This window comes from Lepus europaeus, chromosome 9, assembly GCF_033115175.1.
Source record: "Lepus europaeus isolate LE1 chromosome 9, mLepTim1.pri, whole genome shotgun sequence".
Taxonomy (NCBI): domain Eukaryota; kingdom Metazoa; phylum Chordata; class Mammalia; order Lagomorpha; family Leporidae; genus Lepus; species Lepus europaeus.
In genome coordinates, this window is record NC_084835.1 from 105187495 (window position 1) to 105208035 (window position 20541).

The following is a 20541-nucleotide window of genomic DNA, read 5'->3' on the forward strand; positions in this document are numbered from 1 at the left end:
TGTCTTCATTATTATTTATTGTAACATTGAAAACTAAAATACAGGAAGGGGAAAAAAAGTATCCCAGCATCTCCATTTTGTACACTTGGAATTAATTCCATTTGGTCACACCCAAGATAAACTTAACTTTCTAGAAACTCTGGGTATTATTCAATCACCTGTATCAGAATGACACCTATGCTTGATGGCTTCGGTTGAATAGCTTTATTCTGGATCGTTCATAACTAAAGCTAAATCCAAAGACCTGAAAAGGGACCAAAAAAATTTTAAAAAAGAAAAAGGAAAAGAAAGAAAAATAATAATGTGCAAAGCAATGGGGAGAAAGTGGGCTCTGGCTTCCAGGGTTGAGATGATGGTGACATGGCCTTGTGGAGGCTGTGCCAGCTGGGGGGAGGGGGGTGATTTTTTTCATGCTTGTCACATCTAAATGGTCTTTAATGTGAAAAGGCTTTAGAAATTATAATTTACTGCTTTATTTTAATTTTAGACACAGAAAGAGGTTACACATTTTGTCAGCCAAAAAGTGCACACAACTTCCCAAAAAAATGTGTTTTTTTTTTAATTGTCTCTTTGGGTTATCACCCAACAAGCTAAGTACGGTGACTGTAATTAATTTATTTAAATTAGTTTTAGTACTGCAATGTATAGGATTTGGGTACTTATTTAATCGTCCTTCCTTAGTTGGATTTTATTTCTTGTGCTTATTTATCAAAATCTAAACCAATGGTGCATCAGAGATGCAAAATCCTATTTAGATGACTCTCGAAGTTTAGTTTGCTTTATAAAGCAGTAAAATTCTGTTACAGGCAGGGAAGAATTAACTACAGGTTATAGAAAAAAAAAAAAGCAGAATTGGGGATATTTCTCCTTCTTGAGTTAACTTTTAAAATAGGTTAAGTAACAATTATTAAATTATTTAATTTAAGTTCGCAGCCCCACCTGGTACCAGGCGAACTTCACTTCCTAGTTATTGAGGCCCTCAGAGCCTTCCTATTGTAACTTATTTATTTAACTTATTCAGCATCTGTGAAAGGTGCACTGTATAGTTTATATTTTTTATTTAAAACAACAGAGAGCACTGCAGTTTGTTTGCTGTCAGAACAACAGAGCAAAATTTCATGGACAAGCAATGACTATTCAACCTGAACTTGTGCATTCAGAAAACTTAAGTTGAGACCCTGCCTCACCAGCCTGGATTTCGGGGCTTCTATACAGAAACTGGAAAAAAAAAATCATAAACAAAAAGAGAGAAACCCTTACACTAGCTGCTTCCAAGAATGAACTCTGTGTGTGTGTGTGTGTGTGTGTAAAGCAACAAAACAAAAAAAAAAGGAATAAAAAAAGCAGAAAAAATAAAAACAGAAAAAACTTTCTATTTCTAGTGAGAACCAAAGGAGGCTACCTCACTGACTGTTTCCTTGTGTAATTTTAATCGTGTTGATGACACCAAAGATACCAAAGATTTCTTTCTCTGTGCGGTCTGCGTTTTGCCTGTGCTCTTTTATAATTTGAACTATTCTCTCTGATGTATGGTATGTACAGCCACAGCTCAGATACCCCAAAGAAATGATTATCTATGCGACGGTGGCTGCTAATTTGGAAAGGGATATTTTCTGTGTTTCGCTCATTTGTTTGCTGTCCCCTCCTCATGTTCAGGGGTGCAAGTTCGGACACTGTTATATTTGGATTCCTTAAATTCTGATTCCAAATGGGTAAAAATACTGGTTGGAAATGGCCTTCAGTCCTAGCCGTAGCCTGTCCACACTTAGGAGCCATCACAGGAAAGAGTTCCAATTACTAAACCACAGCAACTCATAACCACTGGACAAGAGAGCTGGAAAGGCCCTTAGAAATCCCTTAGTCCAGCCCCTATGGCTGCAGGAGTGACACAGTTATCTCAGTCAAATGACTACCTAGAGACGAAGGCTACACAAGCCTCCTGGCTCCACCCCAGTGCAGTGCCCATGGTGCAGTGTCACCTGGGCCTGAGACAGGTCACATGTGGGCAGACAGGAAGGTGGCAGTCCTTTAGCCATCATCAGACACTGTGGTTTACCCCTTGACACTTCATTCTGCGGGAACAGTCACAGGCATTTTCTGTGTCTGTCCAGTTATATCTCCACAGTCATATACAATCAGTTGCTTAATAAAGGTGATCAGCTGTGAAATATCAGGGCTCATCCAGGCATTACTGAGCCCACAGGATGACTGCTTCTTAACCTCTCCACTACACAATGTTGTATAAATAAGCTTTTGATTCAGTGAGAGGAGAAGGTTCACTCTTGTCTGATTGAGTTTAATTATTATAGTTTTTTAAGTCAGCATTTATTAAGAACATTTGATCACCATTTGTACATATGACATTTCGGCTCTCCAGCTTTACATTCTGGGTGCTTACACTTCATTGCTAAGCCAACTCTGTATTTATGAGGGAAGTTTAAGCTTCACATCATTTGGTTATTCATTGTAAATAAAAAATCTAAGACTTCCAGAGAAATTAATATGTCAGTTTAAGTTGCTTCCCTCTTCTCTAATTACTCATGGAATTAATTGGTCTTACGTTTCTTTTAATTCTTTTTTTTTTTTTTTTTTTTTTGGACAGGCAGAGTGGACAGTGAAAGAGAGAGACAGAGAGAAAGGTCTTCCTTTACCGTTGGTTCACCCTCCAATGGCCGCTGCAGCCGGCGCATCATGCTGATCCGAAGCCAGGAGCCAGGTGCTTCTCCTGGTCTCCCATGCGGGTGCAGGGCCCAAGCACTTGGGCCATCCTCCACTGCACTCCCGGGCCATAGCAGAGAGCTGGCCTGGAAGAGGGGCAACCGGGATAGAATCCGGCGCCCCAAGCGGGACTAGAACCCGGTGTACCGACGCCGCAAGGCGGAGGATTAGCCTGTTAAGCCACGGCGCCGGCCACGTTTCTTTTAATTCTATCAAATGACTAAATCACTATTATGATCCATTCATCAAAGTGATCCAGATGTTAGTCATAGAATCTTTCTCAGCTTTTGATCAAATGGGTTTTACACACATGCAAAGATCCACCTCCTATCTCGAATGCTTTCCACTGAGTACTGGTATTTTGCATTTCATGTAATGTAGTTATTCTGAGCTTTTAAGGAACCCATTTAGAAAGAGAAGCTAAGACAGGAAAGACCCAATCAACTTGTCAGTTTCATGCATCAACAGAGGGTAGCTAGTAGAGTTTAGAAGACAGACTGACAACTGTAGGACACATTCAGTTGCCCTCTTTGTGACTTTCTAAGCACCATCCTGACAGACAAGTTCCCTGCTGTCTCAACAGGCTCACAGCACTCTCTTCTCCCTATACAAGGTAAACCTGTAAGGCCTTCCTTCCAATCAGCAAATTGCTTTGGTTTTCTTTCCAGATTCTTATTGGAAACAGAAGTCTCAGACAATCTGAGAATCCAACAAAGATGATTTAACTCATGGGGCAGCAGAGCGCTCCCCTGTAAGTCGATATTACCTTCCCCAGCCTTCCCACCACCAAGCCCCCATAAGAGAGAACCTAGAAAGAGCGATGGCAGCCTGAACACAGAAAACATCCCCCGGTGGCAGACCCCTCCTCAGCAATCCCCCCTCAAGCCTCATGCTTCACTTGCAAAGTGTGACATAACCACGGGACGAGTGCCTTGCTTGAACCAAAGCAACGATTTAGCCAGTTTGGACCTCTCTGTGCTTTTTTTAATCCTTCCTGTGAATACCTCAGCTTCAACTGGGCCTCCATGCAGTAAATTGGTGGGCTTATTGTACTGTGGTGCTTTGCAATGCAACCCTGCAAAGAACAAGATTTGTACTAATACCAAAGGTTCTTTCTCTATGTTTCCTCCTCCTGCCTCCCCGTTCTTCCCCTTTTCTAGTTCTTCATGGTTCCAAAGCTTTAATATGAACCTGGGCATGTTGGCAATGCAGACCGCGCAATTCCTTACCGAATTTTCTCAGATATACCTCATAGATAATAGTGTTTAGAGTAATGTTATTATAGCGTATGTAATAAATTATTCACTGTTTCTTTTGGTAACTGTGATTTAAAAAAAGAAAAAAAAAGAAAAAAAAGCTTTATACGTTTTAGGTTGTGCTTTTGTAATAGACAAAAAGGTGCGCTTAAAAAGAAAATGTATGTTCTTTTTTTTCCCCTTTGGATTTTATTTATTCTGGATTGGGGAAAGTTGCAGAATGAGCCCAAAGTTTACAGTTTCATATTTTGCTGAAGAAACAATCTGTGTTCATTTGCTCTGTTAAAAAAATGATTATTTTCTACTTTTGTGCTACTTGGTCTGAACAATTAATTGTTCTGTGTTAACAGTGTAGTATTATAATTAGCAACTGCCAATCAGTGCTATAATTTTATGCATGAAGCTAAAAATTTAGCTGTGTGATGCATTGTGGTTTTAATAGCAACATTTTTTCATTTTGAACTAGACCCTCCCCTTCGGTCCAACAGACTTTATTTATGCATGGACGCCTATTGTTTGTTAGCAGTCGTGCAACAGTTGTGTATCATTGACCTGTGAAAATGTACACAGTTCAGCCTCAGACAGTGCTAATACTGGTTTATTGGAAGATGTCTCACCTCGAAAATACCTTCACATCTGTTGGGATTTCAAAATGAGACTGAATTGGGTTCAAATTTTATAATGAAAAAGGTCATTCCAAGTTGAGTTAGTCCTGCATTCCACAAATTGGGGTCCTCATAACCCAGTTACATCACTGTATCCAAGAGGGGTTTGAAAACAAATGTAGAAAAGCAACTCACCTCTGCCTTTTTAATTGCCACTAGAAGAGTGCTTTGGCTTTGTGTTCATGACCTCAGACCCATCTGGCCACACACCTGGGGATGCTAATTCATCCAGCTTTAGCTCTCTTGGGTCTCTGGCTTGGCAATGGCAATTTTTTGACTGTGTGTGGTTTCTTCTAATATTTTGTTGTCAGGTCAGTTTCTAGCAGAAACTCAAATGGCATCAATATCACTAATTCTTCTCTGGCTTTTTTTGTCCACTCTCCTGGACATTCCACCAAGTGGTTTCAGAAAAAGATGTAGAACCACTCCCAAAAAATTCACCTGTGCAGCTGCAACATAATTTCTCCTCACTAGGGTCAGAGGTCACTGTAACTGACTCTATCCACCCCACAATGTTCTATCCATCTTCTAAAGGGGAAGTAGAAGCAGTTTTCAAATACAGTTTATGAAAACCATCCCCAGTTATCTGGGGTCTCTGTATCTCAAAAGATATTTTTCCATGGCAGAGGATTGGGCAAACTTTTGATATTTAAGTTCTGAGCTCCACTCTGAAGCTTCATACCTATTTCCCAATCTGATATGTTTGACATAAAGCCAAATCAACCACCAAGCACATTTTATTTTGCATAGGGAGTGTATTCATTAATACAAAACCACATGGTTTTAGTTGGCTTTATAAAAGTACATTGTGATCATGAAAGCTTTGTAATACAGTATTTTTATTTTTCCTCTAATTAATCTGCCAAAGATGGGAATGGATACAAGAATTTTTAAATCAGCTTTTGTAAGACAGTTGATGATTGTAATAGTGTTTAACCTTCCAGAAAGCTTTATATGTTCTTCTGCAATAAATCAAACCCATATTTATTTCAGTAAAGTTCTCACCTACTCACAAAACCACAAATTGTTCCTTTTGATGCAGATATAGTTGTATCGACAAAGTTCAAATGCATTTTAGATCCAAAGAATACAGAGGGTGTCTGAGACATGAGTGTGCCCAGTCTTTTCTATCACAGGCCACACACGGGTCTGGCTCACTGGGATTTGCCAAGAAGACTTGTCTATGAAATTCAAGGTATATTTTGTTATGCCATTTCATGTCCTTTTTTTTAACTTTGTGGAAAGTGATATGTTGAATCTAGTGTAAGCGGAGTTTTCCAGACAACTGAAGTAGCTACATTGTGAATGTTATTTTGTTATTAAAGGGTTTTTACTCAATGCTTTGTGCTAATGGATGTCCTTTTCCTTGGAGACACAGAACTATGGAATTATCTTTTTGTGGCCTCAAGGGTGGGGAATATGGGCCTGCCCTGGAAAGCCAATGGAAGGTCAAGGGCTAGAAGGTAGGTTTGGGGCACTAGGAAGACATCTCTGTATCTTTCAGCTTTAAAAAGAGCTGGGTTCGAACTCTCTAACTTTCCTCTTTCTGGATCCCAAAGCTTCTCTGAGATCCCTTACCCTTAAGCACATGGCAGCATGAGGGCAGAAACTGATTTGTATAGGAAAGGCAAGATGGAGAAAATGGCAACTTTGAATGGTCTGTAACTCCACACACATACCTACCCTCCCCAAGTTGAATTGACACAGCCAAGGCTGTTGACCCATCTGATTGGCTCCACCTGGGTCATCAATGAAGGCGGTCCCCTTTCTCTTGACATCTATAGGGATCTACTTCTCCTCAATCCAGTGCTCTTCCAGAGCAGAAGCCCTCTTCCCACCCATTGTGTACGTCCCATTTAGCTTTCTCACTCAAAACTTTTGGAGATAAAATTATTTGGAATACAAAGATAGGTAATGAATAGGGGTTTTTAATGTTTTGTTTCTAAGTTGTATTTTAGATAGACCAAATTCTTTGAACTGGAAAAACACAGAGGGAAAAGAAGCCTGTACTGTCTCTCTGTGCCTTGCTCCCCTCTCAGGGGTCCTGCACATTGCCCATGCTGTTGGTCTTTCTTAGGGGACAGGCTGAACCACAGCTACTGAGCCAACAAAAAACACTGCCCATCAATGCGGACTTTATCTTAGCATATAACTCCTCTTCAAAAACTCGTAGCATTTAGAGTTTCCCCATATCCTTTACTTTGGCTTCACTGGCATTTTGCATAAGAGTCAGTTAATTGTCTAGGAAAGATTTTTTTCAGACTGTGACCGGGAACCTGCCATCTGGGAAGAAAGGTGAAGTATCCAAAGACTAGCTATTGGGTAGGTAGTCACATCATTAACAGGTACATCCTTGAAGATTAAATATCACTTCCTTTCTTTACTATGTTTTTTGTGGTACACAAGTCCAAATGCTACCAGAGAACTCTGCACCAGGAAAGGTTGCAGAACATCTGGCATGCTGAGATTTCTGAAATAAAAACCCAAGCTTCAGACTGACAGACTGATAAAGAACTGCTGAAGTTTGGAGGCCGAGAGCTGAAGGAGAAAACTTGCTGTTGGTTTCTGTTAATCCATATCTCCAATCAGCAAATCTTATTTTTTCCCTTCCATCCAAGAGCAGTTCAGCCTTTTCTGCAAAGGTTTCATGGGCAAAGATAATTAGGGATTGATCAACATTTTAATTAGCTCTTTTCTTCATTGTTTGCTTTTCTCAAAAAGGTGTCTTCTTGGCTTTCAGAGAAACAGCCTGGCCAATTTTTTTCCTATTTGAATATTTCCACCTAAATTAATACTTGATTATCACAGGTATTGCCAATTCTTTTTTGGTTGGTGAAATCTCATAAGAAAAACTACCCTCCCATCAAAGTTCCAGTTCCACAAAAGTTCCAGTATCTTTTCTTCCACCTGGCTCTGTTCTCAGATCCAAGTCAGTCTTGGCTATTTTCTCACTTTTGGCCTTGGCCTCAGATGTGTTTACTTGTGGTAGTAAAAACACCTTTTAATTTTGCATGCTGGCCTGTGGGGCTTCACTCCTTTCTTCCAATCTGTTGGTTACTTTATGGTATTTAAAAATGACTGTAGTGGGGGAAGGACGGAGTGGTAAGAGAAGTCCCAGCTCTGTTTAAAGTTTCAAAATGGAAAAGAAACCCATGGGGACATAGCTCTAGAATTCCTCTCTGTCCAAGAACACCCTTTGCCACCTGCCTTCTATGAAGTGGTTCCAGAAACCCAGCACTTTAATAGAACCCAACTACCCAGACTCATGGGTGTCTGTTCAGATTCCAAGAGGACAGGAGACCAGAGAGTCACATACACACCTCTCATTTTATTTCCTTGCTTCTACAGATATTACCTCAAAGAAAATCATTGGAAACTTGAAGCTGTTATTTTTAGTCATTCTGTTTGCCATCACCTCTTACATTTCAAATCAGGAAAACATGCACCTAAAATTCATACTTGCTCCTGTTTTGCAAAAGAAAACCCACACACTGATCCACATGCTTATTTCCTTTCACCCTGGGCTGTATTCCCAAGCATGCTAGAACCCAGACTTTGCCCTGTGTCAGACATATGAAGTCAGATTGTGATGACAGCTTTTCCAAGGACAGTCAGCAGGATGTATGTCCACCGGCTGCCCTCAAATCCTGGGGGGACTGAGGATGACTCTTCATTGTCAAGGGTATGCTCACCCCTAGCAAGCTCCCTGTCCTTGGGAAGATTTCTTTGAATGTTAATTACATTTTCAATTTTGCTCACTCCCTACCCTGTTTTGTCTGCAACGTTGCTTACACTGGATTCTTTCTATTTTTATTCCTATCATTAAATGGTAGTGCTGTAAATTCTGCAATTAATGTCAAATAAACTGCTTTAATTCATTTGACCATGGCTCAGTGACCTTCTTTCTCCCTTCCTGGAAAGACTCAAACACTCTCACACTGCCTCCCATTGTAGTTTCATAAAGTGAAATTGCAACTTCTCCCTCTAACAGGACGCAGGCACATTCTATAACCAGTTAACAGACACACAAACACAGGGATACTCTAAAGAGTACCTTGTTATTAAGTGATTAAAACTTTAGAGATAACCTACCCTAAGCTTATCCTTATACAGATTTCATATGAGTCACCTGTGGTGAGTCAAGAGCAAGACCATATAATTTGCACCCTGAGGAAGAATCAAGGCAGACAGACTTGGAGCTAAGAGCATTCATATGGCATCTAGACTCTGCTACAAGTTGACTTTGAGCAAGTCATTCAAATTCTGGTCTTCAGTTTCTCCAAATATACAAGGTGGAAGTTAGGATAGGTTAAACCCAAAATCTTTTCATTTGCCAAGAATTTTTGAAGTAATTTATATCTTTGCATAGATAATACTACAGATTATTATTTTCTGCAAATTAATGAATTACAAAATTCTTAGGCTGGCACTTGGTTAATATGCCACTAGGAATGCCCACACCCCATATCATAATGCCTGGTTTGAAGTGTTCCACTTCTGATTCCAGCCTATTTCTAATGAACACCATGGGAGACAGCACACAGTGACTCAAGTACTTGCGTTCCTTCTCCCCACATGACAGACCCAGAATGAGTTCCAGGCTCCTGTCATCAGCCTGGCACAGCCCTAGTAATTACAGGTATGTGGAAGTGAACCAGTGGATGGAAGATCTCTGTCTCTGTCTCTCTCCATCTCTTTCAAATAAATAAAATAAATAATTTTTTAAAGATAAGAGTTTGTCTATTCGTTTTTAACATATATGTCCTAAGTTTCAAAGGAGTCCCATTAAGTTAAACTTTGGTCTGACCCACCTATAACTCAGCTCATGAAGTACCAAGTGCCTTTATCTAGACTAATGGTTTTTAACTTTGGATGCAGATTAGAATCAGAGAGCATTTAAAATATACTGATACGTAGGTCCATCCCACACCAATTAATCCAACTCATTGGGTGCCTCAAATATTGGTGTGCCAGTTAGCTTTTGCTGTATAACCAATCACTCTGACCCACAGAGGCTTAAAAAAACATGTAATTACACACTGCAAAAAAAAAAAAAAAAGATAAAACCCATGTATCCTATTGTACCCCATAAATATGCACAAATATTTTGTGTTAATTTAAAATTAATTTTATATAATTCTTAAAATTTTACGAAAAATAACCCCCTGGTTTAAGGCTGACAATTCTGTTATCAGTTTGGGCTGGTCTTGGCGGGGCTCACTCGGGCAGCTGTAGTCAGTTCCCCAGGGGCCTAGAAGCTGGCCAGCCTAGAGTGGCCTTTATCTGAACAACTGAATCCTGTTGTCCTTTACACCCCTGCAGGCTGCCCGGGAAGGGTCAAGCACACAAGTCCCCCTGAGGCCTACACAGGGAACCGGTGTAGTCACTTCTGCATCTTATGGACAGAAGAAGCCCCTAAGTCCAGCCCAGATGCTCAGGGAAAGGAGTGGAAAGAGGCTCCACAGGGGCTGATGGGGAAAACTGTGAAACAACATTCCCAAAAAAGAAGTGAAGGACTGCACTTTGAATGTGAATTATATTGATTTTGTAATCTACCACAATCCATATTTTTAAAAACTCACAAAGTCTAACATGTAGCTCAATTTGTAAAGCAGCACTGCCAAGCCTACTGTCCCCCTGTTTTTCCCCACGCCCCCAACCCTTATTTGTGTCAAGTCTCAAAATTTTTGGTGTTATAGCTTGAGTCCACTTTATGAAAAATCTCTTTACAACATCCAAACTTGCAAAGCAGGTATCATCCATGGGCTGAGTGTATACAGTTGCAAACAAATATTCTAGGACAGGCATTTTGTGCAGTGGTTACTTGGGACAACCACTCTCACATCAGAGACCCTGCTTGGATCCCCAGCTCCTCCACTTCTGATCCAGCTTCCTGATAATGTGCCCCTTAACAGGCAGCAGGTAATGGCTCAAGTACTTTGGTTTACCACGTGTGTGGAGACCCAGATAGAGTTCCAGTCTCCTACACAGAAAAGAGCATCTTAAAAATCAGTTGCATAGGGGCTGGTGCCATGGCTCACTTGGTTAATCCTCCACCTTGCGGCGCCAGCATCCCATATGGGCACCGGGTTCTAGTCACCACTGCTCCTCTTCCAGTCCAGCTCTCTGCTGTGGCCCGGGAGTGCAGTGGAGGATGGCCCAAGTGCTTGGGCTCCTGCACCCGCATGGGAGACCAGGAGGAAGCACCTGGCTCCTGGCTTCAGATCGGCGCAGCACCGGCTGTAGTGACCATTTGGGGGGTGAACCAATGGAAGGAAGACCTTTCTCTCTGTCTCTCTGTCTCTCTCTCTCTCTCTCTCACTGTCTATAACTCTACCTGTCAAGTAAATAAGTAAAAAAAAAATTTTAAAAATCAGTTGCATAAACATCCTCAGCTTGTGGCAAGGCTAGACAAGGTCACCAAAACCTCTTCAGATTCTGCTATCCCTTGTCTCTAAAGGTCATTATTCTTGCTCAGAAAGTGAAACACTGGCTAAAGATGGTAAATTTCAAGGCCAAGGATCTATGGTCTCAGTTTAGCCCCATCAGGATGGGTGAAATGAGCAATTTCACAATCCAAGTAGACTCTTCATGACAAAGCAGACACACTGGAGGAAAATGCTTCCTGTTTTGGGAGCTCATTGACATGAGGCTATTCGTCTAGCTTTGGTTAAAGCCATCTGATGATATCCTTCTATCAAAATGCCCTAAATCATGGGCCATGAAAATCCCTTCTCATGCATTTTCTCTGCTCCTTGGATTCTTCCCTCCTTAAATGGGGCTAATTATAAGGGGATGAGTCATTCACAAACAGGAAGTTAAAAGCAGGAATAAATTCATGTATGCCCATCAAGCATCAGGAAGCAATGGTCAGCCCCCAATGGCTCCCTGAGCATAATTATTTCTGAAGTTAGTGATGGTGGTAGCCAACCTTGCAGGCAGCCACTGTGTCATCACCTTCAGAATACTTCCTTGCCCTGCACAACAGCTGTTCAGAGCACATACTTTAGGGCAGGGTCTGTCTGCCCTACTGACAAATACAAGAGTGGGAATGTGACAACATAAAGAGCACAAGCAAAATTGGCACTCAGACCCAGGTGTCGGCATTGCTCCTGTGCAGGTAGTCACCAATGCTGCACTGTGGAGACCTGAAGATGAGTAAGGAATGCTTCCTATGGTGGAACTGATTAGACACACACCACCAAATCATTCTTGCTGTGGCACCATATCAGATCTATTTCAAAGAGGTGGCACAAACAAAAATGCCAAGATTTCAGAGTAAATGGGAATCATCCCCAACTAGCCTGGACAAATCTCTCACAGGCATTTAGCAATTAAGATACCTGTCCTGGACCCGCATTCCTAACTGTGCAGCAGGTTAAGCTACCACCTGCAATGCCAGCATCTCATATGGGCATTGGTTCCAGTCCTGGCTGCTCCACTTCTCATCCACCTCTCTGCTAATGGCCTGGGAAAAGTAGCAGAAGATGACCCAAATGCTTGGGCCCATGCCACCAACATGGGAAACTTGGATGAAGTTCCTGGCTCCTGGCTTCAGCCTTGCCCAGCCCCAATTATTGCAGCCATTTGAGGAGTAAACCAGCAAATGGAAAATTCTCTCTGTTTCTCCCTCTAACTCTTTTAAATAAATAAATAAATCTTTAAAACAAAAAAACAAAAAAAGATACTTGTCTCCCACATAGAAATCTGACTCCGGCTTCCTGCCAATGCAGACCCTAGGAAGCATGATGGCTCAAGTAATTGAGTCCTTGCCACCCACATGGAAGACCTGAATTGCGTCCCTGGATTCCAGTGCCAGCCAGGGCCATTGCAGGCATTTGGGGAGTAAACTAACCAATCGGAACATCTTTCACTCACGCTCTTTTCTCTCTTTTCCTTCCTCCTTCCCTCCCTCCTTCCCTTTGTCTCTCAAATGAGTAAATAAAATGTTTAAAAAGGCTGCTATCCATTAATATTTACAAATACTACATGTTTATTACTAAGCCCAAATGCAAAAAAAAAAGGGGGGGGGGCAAAATAAACCCAAGTGAACACAGCTCAATGCACATCCAAGCTATGCAGGTTTGTGGCAATTGATCCCTGCCTGCAGGCAGCTAACCTCAGATGTAGAGTGTGTTCTTCATTAATATTTAGATGGCTGAATCATGCCTCCAAATACTTTCAGCTCTAATCTGAGTCAACAGGTTTATATTTATGTACTAGGTCTCACCTCTTATTAATATGAGGCTCTGTACAAGTCACTTAAAATTCTCTGAACTTCAGTTTTCCTAATATAAGTTGAGGATAAGAATGTATTACTGTCCAGTCTCATTGACCGAAGTTATTATGAGTATGAAATCGCATGATATATATAGAAGTGAGCTATTAAAGACAGCTACCATTATATATGAGAGACATCAGAGAGGTTAGGTAACTTGCCCTAGGTAACACAGTAGGGGAACCAGGATTTGAGTCCAAGAATGTCAGTCTCAAAGCCTCCCTAGAAGAGGTGTTAATGTACCAAACATGGATTCCCCAAGTGAAAGGTGAGAGCCACATCACATTGGTTGTGAATACAAGTCATATGCCATTGCCTAACAGCCTTGACAATAAGAAAATGACTAGCAGAATTTGTAAACATGTGTGTTCTACTCCAAAATGATTATTCAAAAAGATTTTCACACAATGACTCAACCAATTTGATCACACACATCATTTGGGTTCTTTTTGGTAGATAATTGTAGCCACCAAAAGCTTTTGAGATAGGCAAAAGTTACCTACTTCCAGACAACTCCCTGCCAGATTCTGAAGAAAGTGAGTCCAGCATCAAATAGTGCCACATACACTCACTTAGCAAATCAGGACCAGAGTCACACATGCCCTCTGCCATATACATTCAGTCTGAATGTCCCTGTGCTACCAGGAGTTCTAACCACATATGCTTAGCAACATCCCAGAGACAAGATTTTGCTAGTCCTTGGGTAACATCAGACAACAGGTAACCTCCTAGAGTGGACTCAACACAGGAGCTTTTAGGGATCAAACCTCTTGTGCTTTCCCCAAGGGGGCAGGCCGCAGATTTCACTGGATTCTTAGGCCCAGTTCATACACAAGAACAGGATAGGGTCTCCCCAACCCACCTATCTTAAGTCCCTTTAATAATTTTTCAGTCACCAGCGTGCATCTGTCACATGAGGGGACACAATATAAACTACTACAGTCAGAATGGGTCTAAACCTTGGTCAATGCCTATGGGTTTTATGGTTAATTAATTTGTCATTTATACTTTTTGTTTCACATCAGATATTCTTATACTTTGCTCTGAATATTTTGAGGAAAGAGAAAGTAAAAGGAAGGGAAGGGGGAGGAGAAACAGGGTTAAAGGAGAAGGAGGAAATGAAAAGAGAAGAGCATGAAGTAGAGGCGGAGTGCCAATCACTGCAATGTGCTAGGGGCCTAGAACTGATGAGTAAGGCATGGGTTTCTGCAGATCCTTTAATCAGAACTTAACAAGAGTAGCCGCATCCCCCAATCTGTCTGCTGTGTTCCTCCAACAGCAAAACCCAAGATCATCCACATGGATTAAATGTTAGGAAATTGTAATGTTTGTGACACTTAAATTCCCCAAGATCTAAAGTCGATTTTATAGCCATGGGAAGCTGGGAAGGGGCATGAGGATAAGCCCCTCTTCCCCTAAAACTGGCCTATTCCACAATGAGAGACATTCCTTTGCTAAGAAACATCACCAAGGTAAAGTACTGATGTTCCCATAAGGTCTGTTATGGAAAGGATAAGTCTAGGACCACGGACAGCTTCCCAAACCCTCTCATTTACCACTGTTACCATGACTGGTCACTGCCTCAGCCTAGCTTCTGCTGGGTCTTGGCTGGCTCAGGCATTCCACAGTCTAGCAGAGAGGCGAAGGAGGTCAAGAGCGGCTGATGTAAGGTTGCTACTGGGCCACCCGGCTCTCCTCCACCCACAGAGCAGAGCAGAGGATACAGGAGGCCTTGAGTGCTGGCTCCTCATTGGTTTGAAGTGTCTTTCATGGATCATTGCTTCAGTGAGGAATCTGGTGTCCTCTCAGAGAAGCGGCAGCATCTTCCAGCCACTCGGGGCTGAGCCATGTCCAGACATTTCTCTCCAAGACAGCTTCTTTTTATCACAAGTGTGAGAAACAAAGAATGACTCTGTCCCTCTAGCATATACAATGGGAAACCTTGCACACGCATGTGTCCCTGTATGACCCATGTGAGAACATCAGTGAGGCATGTACCAGGAGTAGAATTACTGGGTATGAGGTAATTATATAGTGAACTTGACCAAACAGACAGTAGCTTTCATGGCATATGAAATAAAAAATGCAACCTGCTGTGAAACTGGGGCCTGAAATCTCACTTTTCACAAAGTACTCTTTTGGCCCTGTTTGGCTGTTCCTTTTTGGTTATTTCTTCCTTAGGGCTTATCTCTTATATTTTCAGTTATTCCCTCTTATCCTTGCTGTCTGCATCATTAGTTCTCAATCAGGGTTGATTTCTCCCCCAAGGAACATTTAACAATGCCTGGAGGCCGGCGCCGCAGCTCAATAGGTTAATCCTCTGCCTGTGGCGCCGGCACACCGAGTTCTAGTTCCGGTCAGGGTGCCGGATTCTGTCCCAGTTGCTCCTCTTCCAGTCCAGCTCTCTGCTGTGGCCCAGGAGGGCAGTGGAGGATGGCCCAAGTGCTTGGGCCCTGCACCCGAATGGGAGACCAGGAGAAGCACCTGGCTCCTGGTTTTGGATCAGCGCGGTGTGCCGGTCGCAGCACACCAGCCACAGCGGCCATTGGAGGGTGAACTAACAGAAAAAGGAAGACCTTTCTCTCTGTCTCTCTCTCTCTCACTGTCCACTCTGTCAAAAAAAAAAAAAAAACAATTCCTGGAAACATCTTCAGTGGTCACAACTAAAGGGAGTCACTGCATCTAGTGGGTAAAGTCCAGGGATGCTGCTGATCACACCTACAACACACAGGACGGCCATCCACCACCTGCCACCTACCAGAGAATCCTCAGCCCCAATGCCACTAGTCTAAGAATGAGACACTCTGCTCTACACCCATTCTATTCTCTCATTGCAGCTTTATCATTTTGCTTACATGTGTTCACACAAAATGCATATGGTTGGGTACAAGTGTTTTTTTAAAATTTATTTTATTAATTTAAAAGGCAGAGTGACAGAAAGACAGGAAGAGTCAGATCTTCCATCTGCTGGTTCACTCTCCAAATGGCTGCAATAGCCTGAGTTGGGCCAGGCCAAAGTCAGGAGCCAGGAATTCCACCCCAATGTCCTTTGTAGGTGGTAGGGGTCCAAGTACTTAGACCATGTTCTGCTGCTTTCACAGTTGCATTAGCAAGCAGCTGGATTGGAAGCAGAGTAGGTGGGACTCAAACTGGCGCTCTGATATGGGATGCCAACATCGTAAATGGCACGCCACAATGTGCATGTGCCACCAGTGCATGTATCTTTAATTTATGTTTTGAGTATTGCACCAGATTATCTCATTCTTTTTCTTATTTCCCTGTGTTCAAGATCCATTTATATTTCTGTATGTGCTCTGATCCATAGCGTCTAAGTGCTGCACTGAAGTCTATGGGGAACAACACTATGTTTATCCACAGGAGCAGGCCCCAGGGCTACCTTCCACTTCCACTTCCACCACCACCAACACTGCCACAGAGAATATGCTGTGTGTGTTCCTGTATGGTGCCACAGGAGAGCATCCGAAGGGCATGTACCAGTAGTAGAATCCCTGTATGAGGTAGCTGTACAGTGAACTTGACCAGATATTCTCAAACAGCTCTCCAGAAAGGCTACTCACAGTATACTCACACCAGTAGTACACAAAAGATCCTAGATTCTTTGTGGAGTAGGTTTTCTCAGGGTGACCATTTGTGCAGTGGTTAAGATGCTGCTTGGGATGCCTGCATCCCATATCAAAAGGCCTGGGTTCATTTCCTGATTCCAGTCCCTGCTAATGTGCACTGTGGGAGACACCAAATGATGGATCAAGTACTTGGGTCTCTGTCAAACATGGGGGAGACCCAGAGTGAGTTCCTGACTCCTGGCTTCAACTTGGCCCAGCTCTGTCCATTGTGAGCATTTGGGGAGTGCACCAGAAGAAGTAATATTGGTCTCTCTCTCCCCTTTTCAAAGAAATAAAATTCAGGAATAAAGTTAAGGTGGTCTTGAAAATGTATATAGCCTATGCTAATGAAATCACCACCACATTCCGAATGGTTTTGTCAGATCAGCTTCCTCACATAAAGTAGCTTAAGTTGCTTGGAAAGAGAGGCAAGAAGTGCTTACTACTGGTAAAAGAAGCCACTGGAAAGAGGGGAGGGGACGACCCAAACACAGGAGTTCCTGTTGCAATTCATTTGGCTAGGTTGTTGGGTGTCTGTTACTAAGCTTTAAAGGAAAAAAATCAGAATAATTTTCACTTGAAGCCTATGTCTTTCTTCCACAGAGTTTCCACCAAAGCCCAGAGGAACAGCCTAGAGAAACAGAAGCATGCAGAGCCCAGCCCCTGTGGACTTGGTGTGCACACTTGGCCACGCTGTTATTCATACTTCCTTAGTCTTTTAGCTTGCCCAGAACATGTAATCAACACAGCAACAAAACCACAAATAAAAGCCTATCAATGATGCATTAGCAGAGAATGTATACAAGCAAATTTTTTAAAGGTTCAATTAGGGTTCATCCTGGGTTTTGGCACAAAAGAAAAAAAGGTTCAATAACATTGTACACCAAAGTTGGTCACCTCCAATGCCCTGAAGCTAAAGGCCCTTCCCACCAAGCTAGCAAATGGTGGACAATGAGCCCTGACTGTCAGACACTGGCCCTGAGCTGCTGAGAAGGCATTTAAGGATATCAGCAGGACCGGCCAGACAGCAGGGAGCCTCTTGGGATGGGACTGTGACCCTGATGCCAGTGCCCTGGTGTCCTTTGAGGTGTGCAGGACAAAACCTACTCTGGGTTAAATATCTCCCCACATTACTTGTCTTCTAGATTTTCTCCCAGATCTTCCCTCAAAACAAAAGGTGGCAGCTGGGAGATCCTTTTACATCCACTCCCATGTGTTCTCCATATGAAAGTCCTTATTCAGATTTCCTTGGTTTTTAACTAATGCGCTTTTCCTGTTTCAGGACCCGGGATTACATTCAGGCTTCACGTCTCCTTAGAACCCCCGAGGCTGAGACACGGGATTTTTCTGGTGGTTTTTCTCATGACTAGCCTATTGGAGACCACAGAAGTCAGGGGCCTTTCTTATCATATCAAGGTTATATACCATTGACACGACCCTGAACACCCGTCTGAGGAGGGTTTGTCAGTTTCCCTCACTGCAAAGTTACTCTTTTCCCCCATTCCATACCATCTCTCTGAAGTCAGTGTATTCTACACTTCTTCCCCATCTGTCTTCAGTGTCCCATCTTTCCAGAATATTCAGCTTAGTGCTGTTCTAGGCCGAGGGCTAAGACCTCATTTGCAGTGACACAGCACCTTTTTCCTTTCCGCATTGGGCCTTTCTAAGCTTAGGCTCAGGAGGAGCAGCCCTATCTTTGTGAAAGCTTCTGTCTTTAGTCACCTCCCACTGCAATGGATACAACCATCTCAGAGTTCCTAGGAAAGCTCCAATCTCAGCAGTTTGGTCCAGCCTTCCATGAACATGCTTTAATCTTTAATTCAGAAAAAAAAAAAAAAAAGTCATCAGATCAATAATGTCCATGTGTGGGGATACACACACACACACAGAGAGAGAGAGAGAGAGAGAGAGAGAGACGTAGAACACCCCATAAGCAAAATTCTGAAGCAGGCAAAGTTGATCTCTGAGGCCCTGTCTCTTGCCTGAAAAGTCTCTCTCCCAATATGTCTTTCAGGCCATCACTGAGAGCCCCCATCCTTATCTGCCCACCACCACCCTGGATTCTCACTGCCACTCCTTCCCACTAAGTCAAGACACAAGTGAATTTGCAACTAGAGCTGCAAACTGGATCCAGAGCAGGAAAGGTGGGATGGAGACCCCAGACGCTCCCCACAGGAAGAAAGAGGCCAGGAAGGGTGGTTGGCAAGAGCGATGATTGTTAATCCATCTCCCTGTCATTGCCGGAGACCTCTGAAAGTCTCCTACCTCTGTGCTTTCAACCTACGGAAAACACAGTCATCATCGAACAGTGAAAAATTGATTCTGCCTCTAGGTGTTTCTATTTAGCCAGGGGATCCAGAGGCAACTTTTGATTTGCATTTCTATCGCTCCCTCTCCAGGCCTGATTAAGGTAACCTGTGCTTCCCCACTGTACCATTAGTTTCCACAACCACCTTTGGCTTCTCACGGTCCCCATCAAACTCCATTTTAGAAATAGTAGGCATCTCTCAGAAACTTGGGAAACTTTCTGCTTTCTCCCTGTGTGAAGTTTTAGAAAAAGATTTATTTTACCTTCTAGGCTTATTTTACTTAGCTGAAGTCATCGGAGACAGCATAAACTTTGCATTTTTATCAGACTTCTTTCAAATGTGCTGACGCTGCAGCTGAATTTCAATGATTGCGCTCAATGATTTGCAATAGAGAGTATCAAAAAGGCACACTCACTCCCAGAGCTTTCCTGTTGGTAAAAGTCCAGAGAGCACAGCATTTTCTGTCTATTTATTGTCAACACAAGTGCACTGACTCACATTCTTTTCACAAATAAGTATGAGCAGCACCCTCCTATGAGCCCAGCACTTCCATTAGCAAACAAAAAGTTTCAAATAGTCCACTTTGTTTCCGAATCCTGATAATCCAACTGGGAGTCAATGTACGCATATAATATGGTTAAACAACATTAGAAAGTAATACGGGGTCCAGCACAGCAAATTAAGCTGCAGCCTCAATGCCAGCATCCCATATGGGTGCCGGTTTGAGTCCTGGCTACTCCACTTCTTTCCAGCTTCCTGCTAACAGCCTGAGAAAAGCAACAGAAGATGGCCCAAGTGTTTGGGCCCCTGCCACCCATGTGGGAGACTAAGATGAAGCTGTTGGCTTTGATCTAGCCCAGCCCTGACTATTGCAGCCATCTGGGAAGTGAAATAGCAGATGGAAGAACTCTCTCTCTCTCTGTCTCTACCTCTCTCTATAACTCTGACTTTCAAATAAATAAATAAATGATTTTAAACAAAATAAAGGGAAAATTTTTTTAAAAATGCTAGATGTTGCATGCCCAGAGTAGTCAACTTGAGGGAAAAAACCCTCATTCTGCAATAGTGTCATGGCTCAAAATGTCTTTAGATATTTTGTAGAGCAGAATCAAATTGGGGGGCAAAAAATGGGAGAATTGAGATAGTGGAATAGGGAGGGAGCTTACTGCTCCAGTCTAGGGGAAGATAGTTTAAAAACAGTGTAGAAAGCTCAGTTTGAGGGAGGAGTCAGGGAGAAAACAGCAGAGGAAATACCACACTTATTAGAGGGACACTGTGAACCTACATGGAGGGTGTACACACATACAATTCAAGACCCCAGCAGCCGAGAGCCTCAGCCCCAGCTTTGGAGAGTGAGGTGAGACTACACTGAAGCAGCCCAAGCTACTGGCGATAAAGCTGTGCGAAGAGCCTGGCGAGAGTCTGTATTGGAGCCCTAAGGGAAACAGTGTATTTGCCAACCTAGAGGGAAAAGAGGGGGGCATATTTCTCTCTCCATAACCACCTAGCACCTGTAACTGGTTGAGAGAAGGTGGGCAACATTTTGGACATATACAATAGCTGTGCCAGCTTGTGTACTCTTGCCCAGCAACCAGCCAAGAGGAGACACCTGAGTCTGACTGGGAGACTTGGCAGGAGGCTGACTGTGGGAGCCTTATGTGCCAGGACTCTGAAAAACACTGTGGCTACATG